Genomic DNA, 8,619 nt, shown 5'->3' with positions numbered 1-8,619 from the left:
GAATTTCATAGTTTCAGTCTTAATTAAGGTTACTATCAGGGAAAGAAAAAACTTCCAAGGGGGTTATAAGAAATATGTTAGTACCACCATTAATTTATCACAATTATTTTTATCTACACATTGATATTTTCAAAAGAAAAATTTATTTTGAATTTCTTAAATTGTCTTCATTAGTATCAATCAAAATTCTAAATATATGCTACAGCAGGTATTGTTACTTCGGTGATATGCTGACTTTAATTATTGAATATTAATATCCAACACATGAAATACTATTCAAAGTTATGTGGAAATTGTTAATCTACCAAAATCTGATGCAGAACAACTAACCAAACATTAAAACTAAATCAAGGTCACAATGTATAAAATCTCATTAAGGAAAAACAGATCACAATTAATCAAATTGATTACTAATAGGTTTTTCTATCATTTTCTGCCAGGGGTATGATGATGGCTACGGGGCTGAATATGATGACCAGACCTATGAGACGTATGATAACAGCTATGCCACCCAAACACAAAGGTAAGCCAATTGTTGTCTAAAGCAGCCTTCCCAGGATTGTTTCTAATCCTGCTATTTTGTTTCTTGTATCTGAATATTGGTTATAATGTGTGAGTTTCTAGTAGTGTTTTTTCCTCCGTTGTCTTTCTGAATGAAGTTGCTAACTAGACTCTGAGTCATAAAAATAATAATCTTTCAATTCTTAATAATGAAATTGTACTGTGTTATTTTAAGACTAGATGATTATTATAACTAATCAACTTATTAACAAGCATGTATTTAATGAAATACTGTTAGAGATTATTTTAGTGAATTCATAATTAAGACAACAATGAAAACAAGTCACTTATTCAATGGAACTATTTTTCCTTAAATGTAATTTTCATTACAAAAGATAAGGAAATGTCATTGGTGCTCCGAAAACAGGAAAATTTATAAAATACCTTAATTAATCAAGAATTCCTTACCGTTCTTAATGTGTCTCTAAATGACTGTTGAATATATCTCTTTAGATTGACTCAAAATTTGTGATATAAATAAATTTTTACTTTTTTAAAGTTAGATTTAGTTAGGCATTACTTATACACAATAAATTTTGCCCATTGAGGATATAATTGTTTGAGTTAGCAAATAAAAACTATCATGTAACCACCTCCAAAATTAAGATGTACGGCATTTTAATCAATCCAAGATGTTTCCTTATGGTTCTTTAAAGACAACTTTTCAACCCAGGCCTTGAGAACCATGACCTGTTTTTTGTCAGTACAGTTTTGCCTTTTCTAGAATGTCGTATAAGTAGAAGCAATACAAGATGTGGCCTTTTGAATCTGGCTTTTTTTACTTAGTATAATGCATTTGATACTCATGTTGTGTGTATCAGTGTTCTTTTCCTTTTATTACTGTGTAGTGTTTTGTTGTAAGGATGTACCACAGTCTCTTCATTTACCAGTTGAAGGACATTTGGATTATTGCTATTTTTTTTGGAGTTATGAACAAAATTGATATAAAACAAATGTGTTTTTGTAAAAATAAGTCAATTCGTTTTTGTTCTGAAAAAAATAATTTTTTTACTTAGTTGTAAATTTCATGGAAAGTCAGAGTCCTTGTGACATTAGTTAAATGATTCTCCCTATTTGTGATTGACTGAAACCAGTAGAACTCATTGCCTCAAAATCATTATAAAATGGACCATTTATTGGTCAGCTATATTGGCACCCAAAGAAATTTGGATGATTTATTAAGTAATATTTGGAGGAGGGGAGGTAGCAATGAAAGAAACAACTTTAGGTCATTATGAAGTGGAGGAAGTATACATGTTTTGCATAAGTGTGCATTTTTCATGGCCTGTGGGACAGCATAGTGAAAGGGGTGAAGTGGAATTCTATTTAAAGAGAATCCTGTAGGGGATTAGGAGAAAAATGAATGTAAACTGATACCTTTAAAGCTAAGTATAACATAAGATATCATTATGGAAATGACCATCTTCAACTTTGAGTAACTGGTGAACTTACAGTAGGTTAAATAAAAAAGCCATCATAAGCTAAAAGCTTTTACTATGGGTGATATCTTAATTATGCCTACTGCATACTGGAACACAATACGGTTATTTAAGACTGTTGAAACTTTTGCATCACATCACAGACACTGAATAGAGTAGTAAATGCAACTTGGCTACATATTTAAAACAGCTGCTAATATTTTCAATTACATTGCTAGTTCAGCATTGTATATTAGTACATAAAAATAGTGATGATAATGTTCTATAACTTTTTTTCTAAAGCTATATGGTAGAACACACATTACCACACACTACGAACACAACTAGAGTAGAGCAAAATAATTTCTTGATGTAGCTCTGTAGAGTTACATTTAGCTTATAGAGATTTTGGAATGGTTTCCTGAAAGTGAGGAACTTTCTTCATCTTTCTTCTGATTAAATTTAAATGGGTTTAACTGATGCTAATAGGCAAGGAAGAAGAAAATAATAGGAATTAGGACAATTTATCCTTGCATATTCTAAAAGTGGATATTAGAATAATTGAACATAATTATGTATAAAAATAATGGCAATATAGAATACTTTCAGAAAAAAAATTTTATCTTGTTTTTTTTTTAAAGATTTTTATTGGGGAATTGGGGGGATGGGAACAGTGCAGGGGATTTGGGGGAAGGGGAACAGACAAGTTGCTGTCGTTTTGTTCTTCAGTCTAGTTGTGGAGGACGTTGCTTCACTGGCCCAAGTTGGCACCATCATTGCGCTCTTCCCAGGTGAGGCAGATCAGTCACTGGCTTCTGGAGGGCCGCTCACAGCGGCTGCTGGCTGCTCACGCTGGCTGCTGGCCGCTCACACTGGCTGCTGGCCGCTCACGCTGGCTGCTGGCTACACACGGTAGCCCATGGCAACCCACTGCCACAGGGGCTGCAGCCTAGGCCGTTGCCTGCGATTCATGGCAGCCCAGCTCCAGGTTGAGCTGTTGTTCAGCATCTTAGCTGTAGAGGGCAGTGTCACTGGCCCTCATAGGTGGGATCCGAATCGGGGCCCTCTGGCGTCCCAAACCAGTTCTTAACCATCGCGCCACTCGGCCGGCCCTATCTTGTTTTAATGAAGTGTGATTTATATGTGAAAGGACATTTTCAATGTGCTTCTGCTATCTTCTGTTTTCCTTTACTATCCATTCAATTTTCTCTGGCTAAATTCTTACCATCCTTCTAGATCTAGCTCAAAATCTAACTCTTCCAAAAAGTCTTTCCTTAATTTATTTGGGAATAACCTATTTTGTGCTGAATTCCAATAGCACCATATCTTCATTTCTCTATTTTACATTGGGATCATTTGTGTACTATCCCTTATCACCTTTACTACTTGCCCAGAATCCTTGTCTGGTCCACCCTCGCGTCCTTCACATTATCTAGCATCGAGTCTTTCACAGGGTATGTGCTGGATAGATGATTGTTGAACACATGAATGTCAGGCCTAATGTATACCTACACTATGAGGATACAAAGTAAGGGCTTGGTCCCACAAAGAAAACACAATATTCAGAATTATATGTATCATATTGATTGAGAAAATATTTATGTGTTTCTGAGATATCTTAGTGCAAAACCAGAAAGGATAATCAAAGCAGGTCATGAAATTAGTTGTAATTATACTAATAGTCTGTATTATAATAATTATACAATAATATTCTTTATGACAATAATTATAAAAATATCTCTTTTGGCCAAAACATATCCTCAGTACTAGTATAGTATGTGGCATGCTAGAGGTTCTCAGTAAAGATTTGCTGAAGAAATAAAACAAAAATAAATGCATTAATGAATAAACTAAATTAACACTAATATTTCAGAACACTCTGTGTGGAAGAATTCTTAACTATAACACCAATTTGTAATACAAATAGATAAACATTGAGAAAATTTCTTACATAATGTATTAAAGCCTTACCTGTAGATTATTTCTATTGATCCAACTATGCCAACAGAAGGTAAGATTAACAGTTCAGTTAAGTAAGCACTCATTAAATAATTATGTGTGTCAGAAAGTATACTCGCCATACAGTGGCAATACTTATTTTTAAATTTTTGAATATATTTTAATATTTGCTCCTAATAATTTGTTTGAGGAGTCTGTGTATTTATTTAAATAAATATATTACAAGTGAAATGACTACTATGAAATAATCAAGTATAAAGAATTAGAAGTGAGGGCCGGCCAAGTGGCTCAGTTGGTTAAAAGCTTGCTCAAGAGTGTGAGCTCTGAGCAACAGGGTCGCCAGTTTGATTCCCAGCCTGAGCTGAGCTGCCAACAGGTGGCAGGATGGCTCAGCTAAAAAAAAAAAAGAGAGACGTTTGAGACAGTTCATTTCCTACAAGAATCAGTCTAGAATTGTTTCTTTTTCAAATGGTGGCTCTTTAATTGGGCTTTGAAAAGTATAATTTGGATTTATGGAGGGAAATGGAGAAAGTTTCTAAAGAAGTAGAATAAACTATGTGAGCTTAAAGCTTCTCCATCATTTGAAAACAATATAAATATTATTTTACCATTGTCATGGTCAAAATCAGAAGAAATGCTGATTTAGAATCTTAAAGGTAAAACAATAGATTATGCTAGTGACTTAGCAGAACTCAGATAAAAAATAGAAGCCTTTAGAGAAAATTGTCTTTAATTGACTACTTAGTCAGCACGGGTGAATACAGAATTTGTAGAGATTATAAAGTAGAATCTGGCAGGTGCTTAAATGGAATGATTATATCATGTTCAATAGAGAGTCTAAGGGAAGTTCACAAGGTAAAAACCCTATAAAAAGGTTCACCTGAAGTTCAGAAGCTGTAACAATTTTAATTAATCCCCACTTATCTTGTAAGGTGTCTGTAGTTCTGGAAAATTTCAAATTTAACAGGAAAGGAACTTTACTAAAAAGTCCTTAATAGGCAGGTCAACTAAATGACACATTAAGAACTGATCTCCAACCATCGTTTTCTCTTGCCCTGTGTCTATGAGGAGAAAAAGTAAAGAAATAGACTGGCAAATTTATTATGCAAGTTTAAAGTTGCAGGACTAGTACTGCAGTTTCCAAGGGAATTCAATTACTTGAAGTCTTTGACTGAAGACAAATTATATCCTGTGATTAACACCTTTAATTGGACCATATATTAAATTCTGTTCATGTTCTGATACCCTGTTTTTAATGTACCCTTCAAAGTCATTAACATTTTCACAAATCAATCTTCTGAAATTATATAAATTCACAAAATTTTACCAACCATTTGGTTTTTCTCAATGTCCAAATTTTAAGCAAGACTTTATACCAAACTGAGTTATAGATGTAGAAAAAAGTAATTTTCATGAATAGTACTTATAAACAGATAGTAATATTGCTAATAAAAATCAAAAGACCTATTCTGATCTTAGAGTCTAGCAGTAATCTAATTTGGACACAAACGTCTAAGAATTTAGTGTTTTCCAGTGTAAATTTTTTAACTACAGGTTGATGTAATACACAAAATATAAAAAAGTAGTTGCCTTTACTTTCCTTGAAGCATGAATCGGGTGAGAAACTCACACGATCTAGGAAGAGAATCCTCTTTTCTGTAGATTAATGAAGGAATGTGCTAAGAGTGCAAAGATGTATCTCTCTCTGATATATGTCACTAATTCCCAAAATTTGCAAGGATGAAGACCCTTTTTGAATATCTTTCTACACAGTAGGGGGGAAAATGAGACTCTTAATTTTAGCATAATTTAAGGAGAGTTTAATAGGGGAACTGTTTTCAGTGGCAGAGTATAGTAAAACCACAAGGAATATTGCAGTCCCCTGGGGCTAGCTTCCCTGGGGCAAACACCAGGTGCCTCCCAAAACTAGGAAGGAAAGGGAGACAGAGAAAGCTGCCAGAGAGGCCTTCTGACAGGAGCTGATTCAGAATGGCAGCGATGGCTAACCCACAAGAAGGAAGCTCCAGGAAGTTAATACCCCGATCTCACTTACCTCTCCTTTCAGTCTCCTAACATTGCTCCCATTGGCTGAACCCATTAGGAGGCAGAGGACAAGACACCAGTAGATGGAGTTGCCATTAGTCATCCCTAGGATTTCAAGCAGATTGAAGAGAAGAATAGAAGTGGGGAGGCAAATAGAAAAGATCCAGCACAACATCCAGTATTTTTATCACACACCCAACAGCTAGTAATTATAAATTAGTTTCTGTTACTTGGAAGATATAAATAATGACATGAAATTGCTATTAAAACAGTAATGCTTTTAAATCAATTTGTGTTTTATTAATGAGAAAATACCTATAAACAACAACAACAACAAAAAAGGCAGAATATGCAGTGAACAAATGGATTCTTGGACCCCCTTGCACAACTTCTTAGCTCCTCAGGCATCAGAGCCTACATGATAGGAACCACTGCTCTGTTGTTCAGAGGCTAGTTGGAACTAATGATTCATAATAACTAACATTAGTTTTGTGCTAGCTGCTCCTAATTATTTAGGCTACTTTATCTCATTTAATCCTTGCAACAACACCTGAATCAGAGAAAAATTAAAGCTTAAAAATATTAAGTAACTTTCCCAAGTTCATTCAAGTAGTAAATGTTAGATTCAAAATCACATCTGCTGACTCCAGAGGCCTCAGACATAAAGACTAATAAATACTGTCTAAAATCTAAATCTATTCATTAATTCAAAAGGTTTCTGTTATAAACCCGAACATGCCAGAGAGAATATGCATTTAATGTAATGAGAATGTAGTGAGTTATTTGTATGCTTTTCAAAAGAATCTCACCAAAGTATATTTCTAAGCAAGACAAAAAAAATGAAATTATTTTACATTAAGTACTGTTTTTAGGCTGTAAGTTTAATATGAAACTAAGAGTCTACAGAAAGAAACCTTTCTCATGAAAACTTAAGTGTAAGGCACTACAGTTACCCAGTAATTTAATAAAAGTTATAACATTAAGTATATAACAGCTTGTCCTATTCATTTAAGTGCCAGTATTCGCTATAAAGTGACTCACCGTTGTTGTATAATTCAATTCTCTTATGTCTCAAACTATAGTCAGCGATGAGATTGAATTTACAGGCGGTTATTGGATTTGAGATATTTTCCACAGTTATTCTACAAGTTAGCTGTATTTTCATGCCATCTACAGACCTTTGCATGCATAAACAGTGGATTTGGAATTGTTTAAATTTACCTCAACAGAGTGAGATTCCAGCTCTTTATACACACTATTTTTTTTGTTGTTTTCATCTGACATATTTATTTTAGGCATCTAGGATAACTGTTGTTAGTTTTAGGAAAGAAACTATATGTTTTCTCAAACTGTATTCAATATATTGTATTGAATCTCTCAATATATATTCATTATATTTGTTAATTATTTTTTATTAATTTAAGGTTAATTTCAATGCTAACTAAAGTATTTGCCTAAATAGTCAGTTTTTATTTAAAAATTTACCATTAAAATACTTTTTATAAGATTCTAATGAGAAGAGTTAGAAAAACCATTTTCCTTAGTCATTTGAATGATGAGTCTCCCAAGAGAACTTAAGGAAGTGTTCCAGTTAGTAACTGAAACCTGCTTACCATTTAAGATCAGGTCATGTCAGCATGTCAGTCATTTTTCCTCAGCAGATTAGTTTAGAATTAGAGTCATCCCTCAACAGGAAGCAGGAAGGTATTGGGCAAAATGTGGACCAAATAAATATTCAGAATTATTTGTATTTTTGAAAGACAAAACAATGCATATTCTATATATTGCATATCACCTTCAGTATCATCTGAACCAAAAATATGTATTAATGTTATTATTTTGAAATATATGAATAACTACATTCAACAGGATATACATAGCTATAAATAGCTTCTTATCATTTTAGATCAGAGTTTTGTTGCCTAATGATTTCAGACACCCAATTAAAGGAAACAATTTTGGTTCCAGAGCTTTTGGACTTGGTATCCAAGTATACATACTAGACTTGTATTATATAATATTCAGTAAGATTGAGTTATAGAAGATGTGTGAAAGAAGCAAGAGAGGTGGTTGAAGGGCTAGGCAGGGAACACTTGACCAATACTAAAGGTTGTAAGTGTCTAATAATAATAGTCACAATACAGAGCAGTTGCCCTATGCAGGTGTCTGTCTATATTAGGTATGTTGTAAACATTATCAAGTGAGGTGAATAGTTTTATCCTCATGTTACACATAAAGAAACTAGGACTCATAATGTTTACCTTGCCCAGGATTTTATATTTTACTAGGTAAAGGGTCCAAGCCTTGAGTTGATTCCTGTCAAATTCCCAAAACTAGGCTCTTTGTACTAATACCAAATTGCCTCCCAAATATTCCATTTTTTAACCCTTCAGCTTATTAGGGTTAAACTGTTAAACTGAAGTAATTTGTCCTTCCCTGTATTCTCCGTTTACATTCATTGACCACTAATAGGCTTTGTGAAGGTACATATCAGGGGTGCCAAAATATGTACATGCATGACTTGTATCCATCTTTTGTTATCAGTATATATTGAGTATTCCAATTTTAATACAGTTTGTTTTTTCCTTTCTTAAAATGGGTATATATAAATATATATATATATATATATATATATATA

The 8,619-nt window shown here is 33.4% G+C and overlaps 1 long non-coding RNA gene across 5 annotated transcripts in view; it reads left to right on the top strand.

Moving 5' to 3' along the window:
- Positions 1-442: 442 nt before the first annotated feature.
- The window catches only part of LOC109375683 (uncharacterized), a 109,805-nt gene continuing 101,628 nt past the window's right edge, over positions 443-8,619 (top strand). For all 5 annotated transcript variants that reach the window (XR_002122619.1, XR_002122620.1, XR_002122621.1 and 2 more), the window contains exon 1: positions 443-523. This is a non-coding gene — a long non-coding RNA (uncharacterized LOC109375683). The remainder of the gene's footprint in view (positions 524-8,619) is intronic.

Source organism: Hipposideros armiger, unplaced genomic scaffold, assembly GCF_001890085.2.
Source record: "Hipposideros armiger isolate ML-2016 unplaced genomic scaffold, ASM189008v1 scaffold_985, whole genome shotgun sequence".
Lineage (NCBI taxonomy): Eukaryota > Metazoa > Chordata > Mammalia > Chiroptera > Hipposideridae > Hipposideros > Hipposideros armiger.
Note: the sequence above shows the minus strand (reverse complement) of the source record. Positions and strands in the feature narration are given on the sequence as shown.